Source organism: Toxorhynchites rutilus, chromosome 3, assembly GCF_029784135.1.
Source record: "Toxorhynchites rutilus septentrionalis strain SRP chromosome 3, ASM2978413v1, whole genome shotgun sequence".
Lineage (NCBI taxonomy): Eukaryota > Metazoa > Arthropoda > Insecta > Diptera > Culicidae > Toxorhynchites > Toxorhynchites rutilus.
In genome coordinates this window covers 310,816,477-310,841,082 of record NC_073746.1, presented here as the reverse complement: position 1 = coordinate 310,841,082, position 24,606 = coordinate 310,816,477, and the positions used below count along the sequence as shown (strand labels likewise).

At 37.0% G+C, this 24,606-nt stretch overlaps 1 protein-coding gene across 4 annotated transcripts in view; it reads left to right on the top strand.

Annotated features, from left to right (window-relative positions):
* The window catches only part of LOC129779975 (zwei Ig domain protein zig-8-like), a 629,574-nt gene that overhangs the window by 150,373 nt on the left and 454,595 nt on the right, over positions 1–24,606 (top strand). For all 4 annotated transcript variants that reach the window (XM_055787791.1, XM_055787789.1, XM_055787792.1 and 1 more), the window contains exon 2: positions 11,739–11,773. The gene's annotated coding sequence lies outside the window, so the exon portion shown is untranslated. The remainder of the gene's footprint in view (positions 1–11,738; positions 11,774–24,606) is intronic.

The following is a 24,606-nucleotide window of genomic DNA, read 5'->3' as shown; positions in this document are numbered from 1 at the left end:
CTGTTTAGCATCCTTCTGCCATTATCACTCGGTAAACACTGGTGGAGTGACCAAACAACCGAAAAAATCTAAAATGAAAGCTTAAACACAGAACATGTAGGAAAAAATGAAAGATTTCGAATGCTTATAACTCGAACATTTCTTACTGGATCGGAATGATGTTTGCATCAATTGATAGGGAATATTTCTACGCTTCTATCGCAATTAATAAAATGTTATTTTTCACTAGATAAACAATCGAATAACTTTAAAATGTTAAACGTCATCTAAACGTTCTAACTGCCTCGTTTTGATTCGCCCGATTTACGGTTTCCCCAACACAGCCATGAAAACCAAGCAACCTTGTGGAAATCAGCATTGCAAATACAGGAAAGTATGGGAACTTTTGTTCTAACCGACATGTGTTCTTTAACACAGACTTCAAAACCAAGCAGCGTTGAAGAAATCGCCATTGCAAATACATGAAAGTCGGGGGTATTTTTGTCCCGACTGAAATGTGTTTCCCTAACACAGATTTAAATCTATAGAGCGTGGGGAAATTGGCATTGCAAATTCATACAAGTCGGTGGCATTTTCGTTCCGACTGAAATGTGTTTCCCTAACACAGACTTCGAATCTATAGAGCGTGGGAAAATTGGCATTGCTAATTCATGCAAGTCGGAGGCATTTTCGTACCGACTGAAATGTGTTTCCCTGGCACAGACTTCAAATCCATGGAGCGTGAGGAAATTGGCATTGCAAATCAAAACATTCTTTATGTGGACACCGACTGGACAACATCGTTGCTGGACGACGAGGGATCGAGTCCCTTTCTCAAGACAATGAAGGTGGAGGTGTAGTGCAGGAGTAGAGTAAAGTTTTTCCAAGGGCATTTCTCAAGGCTAGAGATGAATGAAATGAAAAACGTTTAAAGTCTCTATAATCAAAAACCAATCCAAATCATTCCAAATACATATAAGTCGGGGGCATTTTTATTCCGACTGAAATGTGTTTCCCTAACATAGACTTCAAAACCAAGATGTCATCATACCAAACGTAAAAGGACTGTTATTAAATTTACTTGTAATGAAGAACATAATCACAATGCATGAATTGACCTTATATGACATGATACAATCTTTTTACTCACAAAGCAAATATATTGAATTCAATTCAATTCGGAAATTTAATCAGTACAAACAAATGATTGCTAAGCTAAGGTATTCCCACGACAACTTTACGGTTATATCATAGATATGACCCACCAATTTTTTTTCTTCATAATTTCTCTTCAAAAGCATTTCATGATGTGTATAATCCTATAATCAAACATATAATATTTTTTTTTGGTCTGATAAAAATTAACAACAGATAAATTTGTGAGTTCCGCCATGCGATTTCCATGGGATGATGTTCGATGTTTCATTTATTTTTGTTGACTTTGCGGTGGCGGGCGGTGTATGTGTGGCACACTTGGATTGTGCTACATGGGCAACGTTCCATCTCCGTGGGGTCAACGAGGGAGAGGGAGACACATGCATTAGCAGCGGCAGCTCGTTCATTTTATTATAAATCCGAATCGCAGGTATCAAGTTTTCGTTTTCCAGTTTTATATGAAACTTGCAAATCTAGGTTCAAAATGCTAGAGTCCCAATTCGGGAAACTTCAGTGATCTCCGTGTATTACAATGTAAGAGCATTGATGTGCGACTAGGCACAAGTATTAAGTTCGATCCAAGGGCAAGCAGACCTTATCAGGTCACCGTTTAATATGTTCAATCTTCCAATGCATTTGATTTTCGAGTTTTAGCTCCGTCGAACAGAGAACCCTTCAATATCTTCAGCCGTTACGAAATCTACGCACGATGAAAAACGAAATGCATGACCTGTCCGATAAAAATGTATATTTCCTTCAAATCTCATTTCACCGAATAGTTGAGAGTTCGCGTTTTTAGAAACACATCATCTACCGCAGTGAATCCTGATTTTTCTCAACCATTCCCACTAACAACTATCCCTTCCATGATAAACGCTAGGGAACCACGCTATAGAGGCGAGCTTTCTGGCCTTCGGGCGGCGAATATCATACTAACATTCCTTCCCTTCCCCTGGTGAATGTGAGGACGTGGCCGGCGTCGTTATTGACCATTTAAAGCTCGAATCAACGAAAATTGCACAACGAGAATGATTTGCTAGTTTCAAGCGTCATTCTGTGTGTTCTTTATGCAATTTGGTTGGTTCAGGTCAATCACGGAGAGCAACTACGAATTGTGCGGTCTACCCAAGATTAAGCTCAGTAATGGTAGTTCAATGGGTTCACTCTCAGTGATACAACAGTCATCACTCACCAGAGAGAAACTATGCGCTTTTACCATCCACCGGTGAATATAAAAAACAGTGTGCGCTAGTTGGGATAAATCTTGGTGCTAGTGAGGCACACTCTCTTGCACTCTCTTCACTTCTATGGACGTGCTAGGTGCGTTGATATTCGTGAAAACTTACCTTGATTCCATGAAAAGTCGTTCATTTCTAGACATTCATAGCCCATTAACTTTGAGCGGAAAAATCTTTGAAAGATTATACAGAAAAATAGCGAACTTGTTGCTGAAATGATGATAGGGTTGGCATAGTTTCTCGTTGATCTGCGTAACAGTTACTCTTAAACGACGAACAATGCCAGCTATTTTCTCAAAGCTACGAAGCTGTTAAGAAATATATACTCAATAATTCGCAAATGAAAAACATACCAGAAGGGAAAAGGTCTAAATTTGAGCCGCCAACTTGTATCAAGACTGGAACGCGCAAAAATTGGTCGACAAAAAATCGTTTCTTCCGAACAAAATTCATAATACAAAAATCTTCTTATTTTTCATTTGGTAGTTCAATCCAAAATGTTCGTTTATTCTTTTATTTTGTCAAATCCGAGCTGCCGTCCCTTCCGCTTCACCCCTTCCATTAAATTTAAATTATGCACAGTGGTCTCATCGACCTTATTGGCCGCCGAACGCCAGTTAGATTTAAACTACTGCTCGTATTCCATGAATTTATTAGTTGTTTTTTAATTCCATTTCACCAAGGCCCAACACCGTTCAATAGGGTGAAGTTTTGGGCTGTTGAGAAAGTTGTGGTGGTCGGGTAGTGACCTGCTAGACGAAGTATTTTTTTTTCGGGAACTTCGATATTTGATGGTTTTGAAAATTTCGGCCACCTTTCCTTTTCCTGATGCGGTACTCCTGTCTCGGAAACTGCTTGAAATCCTTGAAATGATGAGACAGTCGAACTTTGTGAGCAGATTTAGATACAGCTTTTGGGACCGCTGCTTTGCCGACGTGTTTTGCTTGTAATCTCGGTTCGCCATCTTTACCTTCTTGAACGTCGACAACCCGGCTCGTTTCTTGACCCGCTGCCCAATATTATGAGAGACATTGAGCTTGCCAGCGACAACCCGTCACTCAACTATCATTCAACTACGAAATGCAGTGTTCTAGGTTTTTTAACGCATTTTTAACAGAAATACACCAATTTAAAGTCGACCATTTTTTGTGCGTTCCAGTCTTTGCTAATTTTGATTAAAATTAAATATTTCTATATTAATATATAATATGTATACAATATCAGTAGTTGTTTTTGTACATAAATTAGCGTTTAAAAATAAAACATGAAGAAGACATAAAGGTTCGGGAAGTCTTGACAGATCGTTATCCATTGAGAACATTGGCGCAGATGCATTCAAGTTTTTTCCTATCTCTTGAGATACCTGATATAGCGCTTTTTTCCTAAGTTGCGTTAGGCCAACCATGAAAAAAACGGTTTTTCCTCTAAATTTTATGCATATTTCAAATTCTACATACAAACTGTCTTCGAAACATTTTTATAACATACTAATACAAACATTTTGCGATGCAGAACTTGTCAATATCTCAACTTCACTCAAAGTTATTGATATTTCTTCCCAAAAATACGCTCTCTTCAATTGCTTGCCATTTTTTTCTGGGGCAAACTTAAAAAAATGTTTGTTGACGGAATTTGAAGCAACAAATTTCATTCTATATAATATGTGATTTTCGATGATATGATTTTTTTGTATTTGAGTAAATTAAAATTGAAATCATGAGTTTTTGTGTGAAAACCCCATCAGGATTAAGATATTGATGAATTCTGCATCGCAAAATGTCGTACGAAGACAATTTCGATGTAGAATTTTAAATATAAAAGTTAGAGTGAAAAAAACGATTTTTTCATGGTTACCCTAATGCAATTTAGTTAAAAAACAACTTTGTGGGAGATATTTATTTTTAGACAAATACAGTCTTCGACAAAGTTGTTGCATATGATAGAAGGCTCATTTTTATGTTATCAAAAATACGATGAACATAATATTCGGTGAAATAATAAATCTAACTTTCTTATCTTTATAGATAGAGATAAACATAGTTCGACAATGTTGTAGCCCCAATTATTTCAAATAACATAACGATTTGGCTTTTTTTTAGAACTTATCAAGACCAATATTTTACGATGCAGAACTTGTCAATATCTTAATCCTGCTCAATCCTACTTAATCCTACGAAGAAATCTCAATAACTTTGAGTGAAGTTGAGATATTGACAAGTTCTGCATCGTAAAAGGTTTGTATTAGTAAGCTCTAAAAGTCTTTCGAAGACAGTTTGTATGTAGAATTTGAAATATAAAAGTTGGGACAAAAAAACAGTTTTTTCCATGGTGACCATAACGCAACTTAGAAAAAAGGCGCTATATTGGTTATTTCAAGAGATATAAAAACACTTTGCTCTACAGAAATGTCTCAAATAACTGGGACTACAACATTGTTGAACTATGTTTACCTCTATCTATAAAGATGAGAAAGTTATATTTTTTATTTCATCGACAATTTTTGTCACCCTATTTTTGATAACATAAAAACGAGCGCTCTATTATATGTAACAACTTTGTCGAAGACAGTTTTTGTGTACAGAATAACTGTCGAGCTTTAAATGTTAATTTCCACTCAAATGCACCTCCTGGACCATTGTGCATTGGCGATAACGAAAAATACTTTTATTATGTCAGTCTTAATGTTTAACTACTAAACTACTACAATCAATAATTACGAAAACAAAATTCAAGCTTGTCTAATACCTTTTGAAAAAAATTATTTTCTGATCGTCAGAATCGGCTAAGTAGTTGAAAAGTTATATTTTTTTCAAAAATCGCAGTTTTGGACAAAAAATGATAAAGAATGATTTTTCGGACCATCAGTTAACTTTTAAAAGGGGTTACGAAACTGTCCACGCTTGTCATCAGCGAAGAAGGATGGGATAAAAGTAATGTTCGGGTGGACACGTAAAATAATTAGTTTTACTGAAACATTCACATATTTTAAAAAGGAAATGAAATCTGTTTTGCATTTACATGAATATTCAAATATGCCCACCCCGAGAACATTTTATTTATCAATAAAATAATTAAATCCAGCCTAGTCTCACTGCTTTTTTTGCATACTGTGCTGTCGATATGGTTCAACAACTTTCAAATTGCATACATTTCAGCTGTCAGTGACTTTGTGCAATGACTTATACATGGCTTACCGAGAATGTTTCAAATCATTTTCACCGAACAGACCACAAACCGATAATTCACTTTCCATGTACAAAAATACATGTTGTAACTGATCAAGAAGACAAGCCACATCCAACTAGAAAAAATGAGTTACCATTCCAAGTCCGATCAGCAATAATTTCCGACTCAAGATCCGAATTATGTTTCTTCGTGAGCAGAGCTTCTCGATAATAGCAATATACTCAAAACTGATCTGATGCCTAAATATTGTTTTAGGACAGAATCAAATTCTTGAAGATTGTTTTGGAACAGCATCAGATTGGTTCCCGTGTACTGAAACTCCAAGGTAAGCGAGTTCAAATGCACAAAAATTTCTACAAATAAGCCTTACTAAAATTAGCAAGAAATTATTTTTTACTTTGAGTTTTTCGAACCATTTCTCCTTCAATTGTGAAACACAAATGAGTACCAGCGCACGGTAGAGTAGAAAAAAATGGATCTTGGACCATTTCTTCGGACAGTTCCTTGAATAAACATTAATATATACATGTATTCAGAATTTTATATTTGATGTATTTATTAATATTGATCAAAACAAATTTGTTCAATGGTTCCGGCCGGATTTTACTGGTGACGGCTTATCGATGAATCATACAATCAATATTTTAAAGTGAAGGGTTGGGAGGTTCTAAGAAGATGTTTTTCTATATAAACAGCCATATCATGTCAAACCTATATAGTGGTTCTCAGATTTTCGTTAAAAGTGGTAGATTTGTTCTTTTACTCAAAATATTTGACCCGATTTTTTTTAGTTTTTCATTAGGGTGCCCATTTCCATTTCCATTTCCCAAAAATGCCTTTTTTCGAAAAAAATCATAACATTTGAACTACTGGACCTATTCTGATTATCGACATAATAAATTGAAATATATTACTTTTGGGAAAAATTGAATTTTCGTTTCAGTAATTATGATTGTGTTAGTATTTCATAGTTTTCTCGGTTAAAGATAGAAGGAGCCATATTTTTTTATATTTTTAAGGTAAGGTTTTTCTGCATAACATATCCCAATATCAAAGATGTATCATTTTTCGTTTTTGAGTTATGATTTTTCAAGTCTTCGATCAATATTCTTGAGCAACTCGACTATATCCATGCGACCAGAATCCATTTTTTTCGCAAGTGTAAGATTTTTTCAAAAAATACTAACTCATTGGATTTAATTTTATACATTGATTATCTGAATCGGTCCAGTGGTTGGAAAGCTGTGAATTTTGAAAAGGGCAATTTTGGAAGAAAAGGCAAAAAATGATTTTTCGGACCATCGATTGACTTTAAAAATCATAACTTAATAGCGACAAAAATCACATCTCTGATTTTTAGATATGTTATGTTAAAAATCCTTAGCTTCCACAAAAAGATAAAAGCCTTCTAGTCCAATACCATGAAAACAACAAAAACAAATACAATCAATAATTACGAACACAAAATCTATTTTTTTGGCAAGTCTAATATTTTTCATTTTATTGTCTTTAATTCGATATGTCGATCATCTGAATCGGTCTAGTAGTTCAAAAGTAATGAATTTTAAATAAAAGTAATTTTCGGAAAAAAATGGGAAAAAATGATTTCATAAACCACCCTACACTGGAGATGGGCACCCTAACAAAAAAAACATTACGGGTCTAATATTTTGTAACAAACAACAAATATACCACTTTCCACGAAAATTTGAGAACCACTCTATCAGTTTGACATGGAGTGGTTGTATATATATACAGTAGAGTGCCAATGAAAATCGTCATCTCGAATTTCAAAAAGTTACCCCATAAAAATGCTCACCACCTCGAATACCTATACCTATGCAAAATATCAGCTCAATCGGGCCTTAGGCTGATGTCACATTAGGCGGAATCGCCGCCGCGGATTCCGCGAGTAAAACCGCAGCGGAGGATCTACAGTGTATTGTGAATGAGCCATGTCACACAGAGCGGGGCGGTTCTGGAAGCGAATTCATATCGAGAAAAAAACCGTCGCGATATCCGCGGCGGAGAATCCGCCTAATGTGACATAAGCCTTAGGGAGAGTGGTGCAAAGCGGTAAAAGATTGAGTTTTTTTAAAAACGAAAAATCTGCGGGGTTTTCAAAAAAAAAAATTTGATGTCTTAAAATTGCATGAAACGTCGAGATCTCTGTCATCTCGATTTTTTTTTTTTGTCAAAAATCGACACTTCGGGGCTTTTTTTTAATACAAGACGAAACATATGGTTTTGGATGCTAATAAAAATAGTTATATCGATTTTTCATTCGGAACTTGTTAATTTGCACAATAATATACCCTATGCAAAATATATGCTCATTCGGACTTCATTCACTAGTGTCGCAGACGTTTAAATTTGATTTTTTTGAAAATCGAAAAATTACCGGAGATCGGAGTAATTTTTTTGCGCAGGGCATTTTTTTTGTGCCAATAAACAAAATGTACATGGTCGGTTCTTTAAATTCGATAATTATTTTCAATCGATTAGCCAGCTCAGCGAGGTAATGAAAACTTCCCGAGAAACGATTCTCGATTCCGGATAAACAATCTCACGGCTCACCACGAAAGCATAAACGATCTCACGATCAGGATCGAACAAGAATATCGCGTCCATTATAAACAGCAGGGAAACTCAAATGTAAGATTAGTTTTAAGTTGGAAGTGAATAAACGCACAGTTGTGCTTTAGAAACTAGATTTTTTTTTAGTTAGTGTTAGTATGTAAGTAATAACTTGTCCACGTGGAAGACAGGGAGAGAGGTAAAGTCAATGTTCACATTTGTCCACGGAGGAGGAGGGGGTGTCAAAAATCGTCCATTCGGACATCCTTATATCAGGCACGAACTTGCTCACGTTTTTTGACTTGCTAAATTTTTCATCTGGTACGAACTTGTGGACACGCATCGACTTGTTGAGTTTTTGAAAAGAACAGCATGTATTATATATATTGGTCGTATAACATCGTAATACAAGTCGTAATACATGTTATACATGTAAAAAAGTATTAGTCATTTTTATAACAAGTTGATTCGCGTAGCACAACTTATTCGCGATGACAGTGATACGGTGTTCACTCGATAGTGTAATCTCTATCAGATTAGAAGGCACGAAGCCAGTTTTAAAATGTTAAAATTTGAATGGAAATTTCTGCATCATGTTTTTTAATTACTTCAAACACGTATTCCTGACTCTTATTCAACCATTTGACTATACATTTCCGACATTTTTATTGAAATTGTTCATTGTAATATAATATTAAAATTTATTATAATAATTAATTAATAATTAATGATAATAATAAATTTTCTTATGAGATTTTTTCACCACCTGCAAAAAAATTGTTGCTCATTCAAACAGAATATTAATTTGACAAGAGGAAGTTAGTTTTCTTTCTTATTTTCATTCCAAAAAACGTGTTCATTCCGCCTGAAAATCAATTATTGTCTCTGACGCTGCCCTGGGAAACCAATATGGACCCCAAGAGGTCGCTATCGGTGAAAAAACAAGAAGTGGGTTATTTCTGTGATATAACCGCAAGGTAGACGTAGGACTACCGTTGGCTCGGTAATCACTTATTTGAAATTGCATCTGAATTGATTCTTAATGAATGAGTTGATGGATATTTTGAAATATTGCTGAAAGTTCTTGTTAGTGTGTGGGTGGATGAGTTTAAGTATGGAATTGTTATTAACATAAAATTCAACTCTTTCGAACTTGTTGGTGGTCCCAAAACGAACCGATGGAATTTGAGTGACATTGTAAAAGCAACTGAAGATGTTTCATTTTTGTTTTCGTGAGAATAACACGAGATTTTTCATGATCACTCCATGTGCAGAATAGAAACCCGGAGGCGAACGAATAATTTACGTCGATTAATTGATCCAAACCCACGGGAGAAAAAACGTGCGGCCGCTGCAGTTTTATCCTTAAAATCAATCATTATCGCGTTGACGGCATTGAGCTTCGTTTACGAGTTTAGGGGAGCGTAAAAGATAAGAATTTTTAGGCAGAATGAACACTTTTTGACGTAGGACTACGTCTTTCATTTCTATACCGGGGTGTAAAATCAAAGTTTCGAAAACGAAAGCGTTACGCCGGAGACCGAGATTTTGAGCGTTAATAGCTCCTAAACAACTGAACGAAATGGTATGATAAACACTTCATTCGAAAGATAAAATATCTACGCGTTCTATACATGTTACTTTTTGATCCAAAAACTTGTTTCAATAGTCTTAAAATTGCTTTCAAAACAGGCTATTGAAATCACCAATCGGTATATAAGCGAGCGCCGCTCGGAAATCCACTCAGTTATAATTGAACAGCGATTGGAGCATGTTGTCGCTGTTGTGGTGAAGCTCTTCGTTTATCATGAAAGCGCGGATGAACGGTGTCACCAAGAGCCTGTTTGTGCACCCTAGGCCAGAAGGAAATCCATCAGGAGGAGAGTGATGCCACAAACGGTTCCCCGGGAAGCTACACACACATACACGCGCGGAATTCTTTCCGTTTGGATGCCATTCAGCATTGAGAAAGTTCTGGAAAGATCTAATCATTTCTGGAAAATAATCTGCCAGTTCCTCTGGGAATTCAAAAATACATTCAGGTGAAAGAGTTTATTTGAATGTTTTCTATCCATGTAACACTGTGACCAAATATGTTTCAATCAAGTGCTATTAACAGATGGTTATTGAATTAGCATTATCCACTGGTGGGCTTCCAGTATCGAGGAAAATGTGGAAATATCTGATCGTTACTGAAAATAATCTGCCAGTTCCTCTGGGAATTTAAAAATACATTCATGTGAAAGAGTTTATTTTAATGTTTTCTATCCATGTAACACTGTGACCAAATACATTTGGTTTTGTGATTTTTCAATCAATCGCAATTAACAGGATAGCTTCTGAAGATTATTCTTCCCCATCAGTAGGATATTTCCGTATCCAATATTGTATGCGCCCGCAATCGATTATTGCTCAGTCGCCGAAAGTTCCGAGCTCAGAGAGTTCATTCCCCTCTAGTTTGCCTTCCAAATTGCCATCGTAAACCACACCTTCTCTCGATTCAATCACGCACAAAAAGCATACTTAAGCGATATTTTGGTGGTGAGACACATTCATTTTTCGTGAGGACATCGACAAGACAACAACGTTGCCTAACGTGCTGGAGGAGGTGGACGGCGAAGGATCGATACATACAAGCGCAGAATTCTTGCCGTTTGGATGCCATTCAGCATCGAGAAAGTTCCGGAAAGATCTAATCATTGCTGGAAAATAATCTGCCAGTTCCTCTGGGAATTCAAAAATACATTCATGTGAAAGAGTTTATTTGAATGTTTTCTATCCATGTAACACTGTGACCAAATATTTTTCAATCAACTACTATTAACAGGTGGTTATCGAGTTAGTATTAACCACTGGTGGGCTTCCAGTATCGAGGAAAATGTGGAAATATCGTTGCTGGAAAATAATCTGCCAGTTCCCCTTGGAATTGAAAATTACATTCAAGCGAAAGAGTTTATTTTAATGTTTTTTATCCATAAAATATCCATATAATACATTTGGGTTTGTGATTTGTCAATAAAGTACAGTTAGTAGGTTAGCTTCTGAAGATTATTCTTCAGAACAAGGTTTTTCGTATCCTATATTGGATGCATAAAACCTTGTGCCTCCAACGTAACGCTCTCGTTTTCGAAGTACCCCAAATATTCATTTATTCATTCATTCAGAATGGATTTAGATTCAACTTCAAACAAATGATCTCTAAATCAACGATAGTCCTACGTCACCCTTGCGGTTATACCATACATATAACCCACTTCCTGTTTTTTTATTTCAGATGGCTTTCTAGCAAATGAGAAATATTAGTCTAACTAATTATTTCTTTCAGTGTGACGATTAATCGATTAATCGATTATTTGAAACTAAGACATCAGTTCAGAGACCTATCAAACAATGAGTTAGATGATCTTGCATCATCCGTAGTATTATCTATGCAAAAATTCGAAGCAACTCCGAAACTTATTTTCGTTGAGAGCCGTACAATCGGTTGAGAATTAGCAAAAAAAAAACAATCTTAGAAATCTGTAACATTTCAAATAAGTCACCGTATATGTCTGTATTGAATGAATAATTCAATCAATCACTTCTATTTTCCTCTCATTTCAGGCTACATTTCGAAGCCAGTGTTCAACGTCGAGTGCGTAAGTATTCCGGATATTTTCTTCCGACATATTTGATTTTCATTCCATGTTACGAACTCTGAAAACATTCCCGATAAAAGTACATTTCTTTCGCGAATTGCTGCGATGCTGCAATAAAATACATTGTGAGTACCAATTTGAACATGAAAACAGATTATGACTCGCAGCAGCGGCGGCAGTCCATTAAAACACGAATGAATGGCAAAATATCGCATTATTTCGCGACGGCAACAGGAGCAGCCAGATGGGGAATCCACTGCCGATGGGATCCGTTTTTTTTCCTCTCGGACAGGAATGGGTGAATGCAATAATGAAAGAGGAAAAATGCGCATAACGCAGGAAAATAAAAAATCTCTTCATTCGCCAACAGGAAGGAAACAGCATAAACTGCCCATTAAATAAATCTTTGGGTAATGAAATGGAACACACGCAATTAAATTCGGGCTCCCGGGGGGAGAGTGTGCCGAATTGCTGTTGCTTCCTGAACTCTCGGAGTTCGAGTTTGTATGATGTACACAATTTGTACGGCGAAATAAACAAATCGAATTGTGTCCCAAACCTGGTGTCACTATATTTTTTCTGAAAACACGATGAATAACAACACAAATAAGACAGTATCTGATGCTCTGGCAGCGCTCGAACTAATGGAACTTTTACGATTAATTACGCTTTGTTCGACTCCAGCTGTGCGCCCCGACAAGATTAGATCGCCATCAGCGGGAGTTAATTTCCATGCACAGAATCCTTTTTTATGGTGCGCTCTTTGACAGTGAATTTTCATCCATCGGAGCGAATGCGAAGTCGAGCATGAAATTTTATTCGAAATGGGTATCTTGATTTCGAGACCGCGAAGCGGGGCAATGTGGAGCGGGGACAAATTTCCCTATCTTCAAATTAATTCCCAGCTCGAATAACGAGACAATGGAGTTCGGAGCGGAGCGTTGGCTAACGAATCCGAATGCTGTTCCGAAAAATGACTGATCCTTATCATATCGAAAAAAAAGATTCTTCCATTCCATCAACGCAATTATAACTATATTGAAAGGATGAATACATTACAGATGTCCACATGCCCTGGGAAATGCTCAATAATTTTGTGCGTATTCCAATTGAATTATTGCTGTTTTTGCGATTGTGTGTCCTTTTCCGCGAATTAATCGGCACATTTCAATTGAACGAATTTATTAATTGCATTATTCCAATCATCTGTCCACCTATTCGTATATTGTATTTCATCATCTAGCGTAACCGGTAGAATGATGCTGTATGGTGTGATTGTTATGGGTTGATGTATAATACACAATAGCGAATATTTACGTGCAAAATATACAGTTCTACCCATTTGTTGTTTTTTCGTTGGAAAATTATAATTAGAGATGATTATTAGGATTCGATAACAACAATAACACCTGTAGAGTAGTGTAGTAGTTTGCTTGCCAAATTGTAACTATATACATTACCTTCGAGATGTAGTACATAAATTTCTCGAGTTTTGTCTGTGTTGGACAAATATCTATTTTAATAAAAAATGACAAATGCAAACTTTTACCCCACATTTAGGGGCAAAAGTGCGCACTTATTAAATTGAACTTCTGAGATAACTTGTAACAAAAATAAATGCTTTATCATTACCAGCGAAAGAAGCATTATTACTAGAGTGTGTAGGAACCATCAGGTGGGATGGAGGAGGTGTTGTGTGATGTTTTATGGGTGTAGAAGGGTGGCTGTTCTGGTGGAACATAATTTTGTTATGTGCTGATGGATTCTTGGCACCTACACCTAAAGTTAATTTTGAGCACGTGTTATGGCATCCCGATTTATTACATTAAATGAGCTTGAAAATAACATAAAATGTTCTATCACCAATACATGTATATCATTAGTAAAATATATATGTTAGAGACAATATGAGCGAGCGAAACAGGAGACAAATTTAAATGAAAGCATATGAAAGCTTTTCGTATAGTTTGCCAAGTACACGGCCCAGGACAGAGAATGATATGTTCTCGTTCATTTTCTTCTTTATCCTCTTAGAAAACACTTCTCAACTTCATTTTATGATGAGGTGTAATATTATCACGATTCTTTATAACAGCACTGGCAGCTATATGGATAACGTGGTCGTGTGAAATAGCTTTGCATTCCAGCCGGTTTAGGCTCGATCCCCATTGACGTCGTATGGACTTTTTTTTTTGGCACAATCCCAAATGAAATGAGAAAAGAAAACAGAAAGATGTCTGCTCGCATACATACAAACCATTTTTAAACTTTTAAAACAGCTCATTATTTGCGCCTTTGACCCTCCAACACACGAAATTGCATCATTTCTCCCAAAGATGAAATGTTTTCAGCCAACGCTAGTTTGGGTGTAGAAATATGATAACGTGTCATCCACATACCACGTAGAAATGTTTGGAAGGAAGGAGACCGATAATATGAGATATCTAAAAATTTCCAACATTATAAACAGAATCTTTTTTTTTTATCAGATCAAGTTTATAAATACATAGCAACCTTCACTTGACTTTTTTGGAACTCATTGTTGAAAAAAAAGACGGGTGGGTAATGTCGGGGACATAACCGGAGTGACGTAGGACTATACAAAGGGGACAGCTTTTGCTAAATATATATTTCGAATATATTTTTTTATTTTCTTCTCCTACGTGAATACCTACCTATCTACCTGAAAAATGGATTAGTTTACTGATTACTCTTTATGAACATGTTGGGGGTTCTGGAAAGAACCTTTGGTGTTGTGTTTTTCGTTTTTTACAAACTTGATTCTTGTTTTTTTTTCTGAAGGCTTTGTACTTATAAAATGTTCAACGCCGGGCATCTATCGGCGTATGCACATATCGAACAATCAACAGCCATCATGATAGGGAATGCATAGGTGGTTATCAGCTCATTCACTATCATATATTTCACTATTGAGCACATTACCGTACCTTAAACTGTGGTTTCGGAGACGAATGAATTGTAAGATTTGTAGTCTCCGCAAACAAAGTAAATAAAAATGAAAAAGAACTGAGGTTTTGGAGACGAACTCTACGATCTGTCGAGAAATAAACGAGCTAGAAGCGTTCTGAAAAACCAATATTAAATACAGGGACGGATGACCTTCGGATTAAAGTCCTTTAAAATAAGAACAGAGCAGCAGGAAATACATAGTTCATCATGTTGCTCCTTAGTTAATTTTCTATACAATGCAGATGTAACGTCAGTCAATTTTCAACATCAGTTATCAACCAAAGAAAGCAGTTCTTGCTACCGAGAAAATTCGTTAATGCCATCCTGCATACAATGTGTTGTAATTTAAAGCCACGGAAACCAAGCATGGGTTTGTGAAAATTGAGTGATCAATTTAAAAGACCCCAACCACCAATAAGTTCAAGAACAAGCATAAACAAAATAAATCAGTTTATATTCTATGTCATATTATGTCACTTTAGAATGCATTGGTATTGTGAATAACTTTTAATAACTCTTCTTTGAATGGTTTAATGGCCATGAAAAGCGCGGTGTCTGTATAAACAAACTTTTTCTTTCATCTACCTGCTGCAGTTTTGCGATTGCGTTTGCCACTCGCTGAAACTAGTTGTTGCCTCCGAACCGAATGTGCTCTGTTCTGTAGGCGGGTTTTCTTATTGTCGTGAGCAGCTTTGCAAGCCAACTCGAGCACTCCGGAGACCGAAATTCTATAACCGTTATTAGGTGTACTGGTGCTCCGGCACCAATCCGTTGATGCGATGTGATGTGAAACAATGCCATACAACCACACTGATTTACGACTTCAAAGAAAATGAGATATTTTTTTGGGGTCCGCGCGTTTTGTACTCTAGCGGTACACGCTCACAGGATAGAGACAAATCGGCAGACTCAGCCAAAGGGGCGAGTCCAACGAGACGAACGAATGAGCGTTAAAAGGCAGCGAAGACAAAAAAATATATTCATTACGATTTGTTCGCTCGTTGGATTCACATGCAGGCTAAAAAGGGTCCTTTTCATGATCACAAAATTATCTTCAATCTAAAGAGTTTATTGTTTTGTTATCACTCGATATCCCCATCTTGTTCAGCTAAACCTTTCTGTTTAGCGATTGCGTTTGTCACTCGCCACAGCTTTCACAGTTGGAAAATTTCTTCCCATCCAGCTTGTGACATGTTGTACAGTAAATTATATTTAATGCGACGTGCCGAAGCACCACTCAGTGTCACATTGGAGGCGATTTTAATCTGTTATTGAATATTTGCGATGACAGTGGTACAGTGTCGACTTTCAATGTGGGATCATAATTTGGATCTCTATGTTTACAAAAATGTCCAACTAAATATGTCGCATTACATGTCCGTCCAATTACCTCAATGTCGAACTAATTGTGAATTACTGTACTTTCAGTCTGGAAACAATGTAAGAATTGGTGAAAATTGAATAATCAGGAAAGTCTCCAATTATCAACAAGCTCAGAACAACTGCCAAATTCACATACTCATCAGATCCTGGCAAACAAATTATGAAAAAATCAATTTATGTTTTATTATTATTTTGGATATTATTTTAGAAAGCATTGAACTGTATTTCGTAAACTCTTTTTTGAAAGGTTTAATGGCCCTGATAAGCGCCGTGTTTTATGGAATGGTTCCAATTTAGAAAACTTTGTACTCGTGGTTTTGAAAAAAACCATTTCTGTATAAAGAACAAACTTTTTTCTTTTGCTACCAGCTGCCGTTTTGCGATTGCGCTTGCCACTCGCCACTCGCTGCAACTGCCTGTTGTTGTCTTGATGTCCACCGAACCGAATATGTTCTGTTCCGAATGCGGGGTTTCTTATCGTCGCGAGCAGCTTTGCCAGCTCACTCGATCACTTCGGCGGCCGAAACTATATAACGGCGGCTAGGTGGACTGGTGCACTGGTACTAACGCGCTCGGCCTAGCTACCCTTGCGGGGAACTCCAGACCAACACGGTTCGAGCGGGATTTTGCCTTTCCCTTCACTTTTCCTCCTTTACCATGTCCAGACATGGCTGCTTGGGTTGGTTTGTTGACGTGTTGTGATGCGAACAGATGTGGGGTACGGTTTGAATGAGAATGATCGTTACGGAAGGAAGGAAGGTATTTATTATAGAGACTTTAAACTTTTGCAGTTCATTCGTCTCTAGCCTTCAGAAAGGCCCTTTGAAAACTCTACTCTATTCTACTCCAGCGCTACCACCTCCGCCCTCTTGCCTTGAGAAAGGCACTCGATCCCTCGCCGTCCAGCCCGTCCAGCAACGATGTTGTCCAGTCGGTGTCCACACAAAGAATGATCGTTACGGCAGCGGAGCGGGGATTTTTAAGCTGACTGGCTGGCTCGAGAATTACGCATGTGTGAGACTGCGACCAATGTTTCGTTATTTTTTTTTTCTTTTTCCTTTCCAATCGTGCTTCATTCCATTTCGCTGCTGCTCTGGTTGCCCGTTTTGGTCGGTACGATTTGAGGAGCACAAAATGGACCAATCAAAAATGGGCACATAGTGCATTTGGACAATGCTTGATATTTCACAATTATTCAATTATTTATCTCAAGAAAAATTAAATGTTATTCGTTATGATAGATGCGTAGATATGTTTCCTATCAATTGATGCAAAAACCTTTGCGATCTATTGAGAAATGCTCGAGTTATAAGCGTTCCAAATCTTGCATTTTTTTCTACTTGTTCAGTGCCTAGATTTCCATTTCACCCCCTATATCTTCCGGTTAGACGTAGTCCTACGTCAAAAAACAATATTTATGTTCATTGTGAAAACATAAACATAAACGAAAGAAAACCGTTATTGAATTGAATACATGGTGAAAATAAAAACATTTTTCATTTGAAATTCATTTTGAATTATTTTGTTTATTTTTTCTTCCTCGTATTGGATTCCAACGCTTTGCTTCGTTGCGCTGTTGTGGGGTTCGAAAAGACAGACGATGTTTCCTCGTGAAGCTAGAAGTTCAATCTCTTCCTGTCAATTTTGCAACTTGGTTGAATTCGTACTGGAGGTTGTTGGCTTCCCCAAAATCAAACGCCAGGTGCCGTAAATATTTGAGAGTCATGCCATTCCAGTGCTTTGCAATGGTTTGCCAGATCCTTGAACTGCTCAGTCGTAAATACTGGTCTGAACCGCTCTAGGTGCTCGCTGGCACATCCCAGCAGAAGTAGAAATGTCAATAAAAGAAGATTCAAATCATAAATCACTTGCGGATATGAGCCTCATCCTCAGAGCTGATTCAGAAATACCGTGGTCCGGCGCAATCCGACGTTCCTAGTTTCTCCTTCCCGAAGCCTCTGCCCGGTCATTTCGAGTACTTCTGGAGTGCCTTTCTTCAAATTTGTTTTCTTCTTGTGGGTTCCGTTAAAAATTTGGTTGAAAACATTTTAAAAAAAATTTTGGGAGCAAAACGCTGGTGCGCGCTTTTGCCCCACAAGCAATTTTTCAACTAATCGAGTTTCTATAACAAGTCTTGAACTTTTCCACAAAAACGAATACCCACTATTATCTACTATAGAATAAAGGTTTCCTTGAAAATTTTGTTTCGAAATTTCCAGTTATTTTAGGTAACTGAATCACCACCCCCAAAATTGAGAAAATTAGATCAAAATAACGAAAACTCTTCTTACCTCATAACTTTTTGCCACTTTCATAAAATACACATGTGTATATGTGTGAGTTACTGTTGTAATAATGTGTCAAACAAATACACCCTTGCCGAATTTTCATGCTAGATTGTTTCAAAAAGGCCAATGCGCACTACTTTATTGTCTCGGCTGACCAAACATACCGTCTTGAACGGAACAGTATTTTTTCGACTATTTTCGGGTGACCCATCTTTTTATCAATTTGTACCGTTTTTTTGAGTATAACAATATTTGTAATACATTCCTGTTGTACCACGCGATTCATTTAAAACTCAAGCCTTAAACTTTGGTTGATTTTTAACCAGATATTAGTTAGTAATCTTTCAAACATTCACTGGCCCTGATAAAAAGAACGATGTATCCGACACTTAAGTTGCTGTTAATTTTAATGATGTTATTAGAGGTCTTCATGTATATTTGAAAAGTGCAAATTGTTCTACAAGGTCTGGTTGAATCAGAAAAAAATACAGGAGGTTAAATTTCTTAAATTTAAATTTCTGTTCTTAAGTCTTATATTCATGAATTGCCAGAGATGCAAAAAAAAACATTAGTGGAAGACTTCCTATTTAGATAGATGAAAACATGTTGTTTGATGGGTGGACATTGCTGAAAGGATCTATGATTAATGAGTTAAAATGGTGGAAAAAAACATTGTTAACTGACGAGAAACGATTTTCTAGAATCCAAGGATTTCGTGAAGTTTACTAATTTTATATTATGTTTGCCGCATCAGTTGAAAGTATTTTTCTACGACGAACAATATATGTACAACGGACAAGTCACGACTCAATGTAAAAACTGAGAAAGTTATAAGTATTGTCAAATATAGGCCTGTTGCTTAATCGACATTTCACTAATAATATTAGTCTTGTAATTAGTAACGTGAAGATTCGTGTTGCATAATGAATCTAGAAGAACGAATCTACAAATCTAATATTACAAGTTTTTTACACTAACATTATTAATAAACAAAATAAAAGAGCGAATAATTGGTTTAGACTTGTACTTTTTTCTGTAACTTCGCGTGGACACGTAGTTTCATTTACAACATTTTTAAGTTCGATTTTTCGTTTCAATTTTTTGGTTACAGTTATGTCAAAACCGCTGTAAACCCCACGAAAGGTAACATAAGAGTGCAATGAGCCATATGCTTAGGGTTGGGATGATTTATAATAGACCGGTTGATCGTATTAGTTTTAAAAGCAGATTGTTGGTAGCACTCCGAGATCTCTGACAGTTCCAACAGTGTTTCTTTATTAGGATCAATAATTGTCAGTCAGCTCAGCATGAAAAGCAGTATATTAGTAGTAGATTACGGTAAAGCCTTGTCCTTGACCATTCTTGATGGAAGAATAGTGCTGAACACTCATAAATGTAGCTTCGAAGATAAAATAAATTTAAGTTGTTTATCAGCCTAAATATGTTTTTGTGTCCTTTGTCCGGTTTAACGTGGTAGCATTAAAATTAGCACTGAACTAACCCCTAGTTACCAAATGCTACCATTCCTACCAGAACGATGCGAAAACTGGGATCTAGAATACAACAAAGGGTGTGCGACAACAGAGCCATTTGTCTTTCTATCTGAATCTAGCGGGGATTCAAACGCTAAAATGAATCATACAGATGAGTTGGGTAACTACAGATTCTTGAGTTTAGCAAGTCTGAGAAATTTGAAGAAGTCTCCATCAGAGGAAAGACATCCACCGATACCACATTGCGTGTCCTGATACATAATCATGGTTTTTTAGTACTTTTGTAACAACTATTTGTAAGAACGATATTGCGTAAAGCGTCTACAAAATCAGGCGTGTTTGCTTTTTTTTGCTCCATTGGATCGAAAGACATTCAGTTCGCTTGATGCAGTCACTTTTCAGTGAAAGTTTACTGACTTCATTTAATCTTACTGGGAACAAAATTAAATTCAAAATTGATGTTTTATATCACTCCGGTACGTAACCTAATGAGTTTTCCGTGATAACATTAGTAAACAATTTTTCTTAAGGAGGTATTCCAGTGCAGTGGCACAAATTTCAGACGTTTTTTCGAGCTCAGAACCAATAAAACAAGGCATACTTTTTCTCTCCATTATTTAAATAATTTGTTTGTTCTTCTTAAACAAAACAGCAAGAGCTAATGGAAAAATAAATCTAAATTAGAAAAGTTACAAGCCGGTTAAGTGGGTTGTTCCATCGATTCCATTTTTTTGTTATCAGAAACAATAAAATTGAACAGATTCTGAATACGTTCAGATGCTGCTATCGTATGAACCTCGTACAAGTCAAAACATTTTGTTTTGACAAAAAAGCGGCCGTATGAAAACAAAAATTGTTTTCAGTACGTTTCTTATGACAATTTTGTTTTTTTTTTTGAGATAACAGCAAATATCGACGTTCAAAACTCAAAGTTTAACCGCTTTGCGCCACTCTCTGTTATAGTGCCTTTCAACACATTTCGGTTGGTTCGTCACTTTTACTTCCATTTTTGGAAGAATGTCGGGAGTGAGAATTGAACTCGTGATCTCTGCGTGAGAGGTATGGATGTTACCACTACGCCAGATCACCTCCACTCTCCCTTAAGTCCGATCGAGCTGATATTTTGCATAGGGTATGTCGTGTGAGTATATGCGTGTGTGATATTCAGCATGGCTATGTAGTATTGTTGACATTTATGAACAGAGACATAACTGAGGGCAACTTTGTGCTTTATTACTTGACTCATCATTTTGCGAACTTTATCACTTTTAATTTTCTCAAACACCCGGCGCCGGAGAATCTCTATGGGTAGCCCGAGAAGGCAACCACGAGGATACGCTTTCAACGAAATGAACCGAAATGGAATTTCGTAGCTAATAATTTCGTGAATTTATTTTGGGGTCTTCGTAGCCACGTTGTGATCGATTGTGAGTTCCAGACTTAGGGCTTAGGGCTTGGACTCATTTGTTCATCTTTGTCTACGCAATCTTTTTTGACGTAGAACTACGTCTTTCATTAAGGGTGCCAAATCAGAAAACAGGTCACGTTTTTATTAAATAAAGTTAACTTTCATTCGGCATCGGACTGTTGAGCAATCCAGTTCACTTTGCTTTCGCTGCGCTTCGATCTAAGATTGGACCCCACCAGTGGTAATCCAACTTGGATATCGTCGTGTGGCTTTTTCAGTTCGTTGTTGGCGTTATTCGTATCGTGTGTTTTACTTCCCGCGTCATAAATGGGACGCTTCGCGTAGTGTATGATAAGTAAGAAGAAGAGGAAGGCAGGCTCGAGCCCTGCAAAAAACGAACGCATTGCCAGGGGCAATAAAATTTCGAGGCAAGCGTCATCTGATGATGCACGCGATGTTGGTGCAGTGAAAAGCGCTCGCACTGAACCGAGCATTCGCGAGTGTGACACCGCATCGAACATCAGCGAAGTAGGCGATTTCGGCGCGTCGGTCGAAAATGTAAACGCCGTTACCCCTCGCTGATGGTGAAGGCGGTCGCTCTTGACAAACTCATCAGCGAATTAGCATCGATGGGCAGAGTACATGCTGTGTGGCATAATTCAGTCTTTTTACAAGAAGTTAACATTTTCCGTCATCATAAGGGCTTCATTGGTGCCTTTGAGAATGCATCAATGCATTAAAATGAAGTTATGGCGAAGCAGGCGTTAAGTTTGTGTGCCTAAAAAATATATGGGGAATACCAAGCATCTTGAATGTCTTACTGGAATGTTATAAGTTATTTAGGTTCGCGTGCCAGTCGCAAAACTGCCTTCAACTAGGATTGCATTTGCGCTAATATTGATCATAATGAAGCATTGCTACTGTTTTCGAGGTTGTTATTAACAAAAAGAGTTTATTTCGCTTGTTTAGTCACCAAGAAAGTAAATGTCGTTCTGGAATTTTGTATGTGATTAAGTTTCGCTTGCCAGTAGCAAAACTTCCTCCACTAAGGGTGACAGCTGCACTTCTCTCGAGCATGAGAAAGTAATGCAACTTTCAACGACAACGCAACAGTTGTTTCTAAAATTTCACAGCATTATAGAATAATATCCGAAGGTATAAATGAGCGACATATATAAAATAACAGCGTTGTTTTACGTCAACAATGCGGTCGTATCTTGGATACAACCTCCTATATTTTTTTTTTTGAAATTAGTTTCGGATATTATTTGCGAATACGTCGAAATTTCATAAATAACTCTTTAGTAAAAAGATCCGGGCACACTGAAAAGGTTTACGTGGCTTGCGTGGTTTGGTAGAATCATCTTGAGAAGCAACGATCCTTTGTTGTTTCGGTCACAGAAAAATTCTAAGAATTTTCCTCAGAGATGCAAAACTTATACGCTAGCGACAGCTTACTTACTATGCAAGGGTGGAGTATACTTCACAAATATTCTCTTTTCGCTATCACCCTTCGTTGTTTCTATTCTAGCGGCTGCATAAGTTGCCCGTTATTGACAGCTCTGTTCGGGAAAGCACTCAAATGGACAGAACAAATGTATGGGTAAATGGGAATGCTTCCAATTTTCATCAATTTAAACCATATACAGACCATGTATAGCATATAAAACAAATCTTAGAAAAGTTCTGATTCGATTGGTATGCAAATCGTTAAAATCTACTCGCAGCGAAAATAGTTATTAACGTTAACTTTCGTTACCATTTAGAAATTGAGTAGTTTTAAAAAGTAAATTAATTAGTTTTTAAAAAGAAATAAACAAAAGTATGTTAAATTAGAATTTAAAATGTTAGAATTACTCTAGTACATAAGCTAGCTATAATCACACGCACACACAAACCTGGAGTTGAGCGATATACCATAAAACCACAATAGCTGGAATACATACGTATAAGTTTCGAGAAGAGACATCCCCCATAAGAAGTTGGGAGGAAAGGGCTCTATAATAAAAGCTCTTAATCCAAGACACAATGGTCAAAGAAAAGTGTTCATGCTTTTCTAATTCAAATTAAATTGAAAGCACCTGGAAACTGCAGTTCATACAGAGCGGACCGATAAATCAGGTGAAGAGCATTTTATGATAGAAGAGTTGGACCCAGTGGTAAATTGTGCTTTCCTACCCCAAACAGGACCCAATAATACCAGCACCAATTCAAATAGATTTGCAACAATTGGTGTCATCACTAAGCCAGCGGTCAACGAGAGAATTGAAGTTGAGTCGTCAACTCATTGGAAACTCTACGCGCAACACAGCTCTGGTAACGTCATCCGGGGGCAAATTGATCACCGGGGTGAAATAGATCAAACGTATTACTGAAAACAAACCCAAATTTTCAAAGGTATTATGCAATTTAATTTTAAACTTTTTCAATCTGTTATGTTCAATTATCATCTGAAGGTTCTTTTTGTCAATGGATCTCAACGAATCTTTTATTAAATTACATGAAAATTAACATTTTCCTGAATAGCATTTTCGTTTCCATTATTAACAATGGTAAAAAAACATATTTTCAACACATCAAAACAACATTTATAGACGCTAAACATATTTACCCTCTACCGCCCATGTTTCTTATTTATCTAAAAAAACCTACTCCACTTTTATCTCGAATTTCCGACTTAGCATAAAATACTCCTAGCAGAAAGCTGCAAGCATAAAAACAATGTGTATGTATGATAGATGAAAATATTCTAAAGACGTTCTAGTGAGGGTGAACATTGAAAATAATGTCTGAATAGTTTGAAAAGAGAATCCGCGAAGCCCGTATAAGGCGGGCTTGGGCTGTAGAGGGTTAATTCACTTCTAGCCGATACTTGATGAGTTGAATAAGTAATCAAATACTTGTAATTACTATTCTAACAAGTGAGAAAAAACTATTTAACAAAAAGCACCACGAATGACCAGAGCCGAATCCCATCATGCGACATATTGAACGTCTTGGTTTGTCAAAACTAGCTCATTGGTGACCATTTCAAGAGTTTTTGGCCACATTAGGATAACCCGAATGGTCTCCGGATGACCTGCAGATCAGTGTTCAAATCGAGTTATGGAAAGACATGACGACACCTTTAGGTGGAATAAATCAGGTTTTTGCCACCTCAAACCCTTGAATTATCATTAAAATTGGCGTAGGTAAAGAAATAATTGATTTACGGTACCCAACTTGCGACGACGGTCGCCAACACCGTCACAAGTGTCCTTCGCTCGACTCTTGCCGGCCGGCCTCGACACG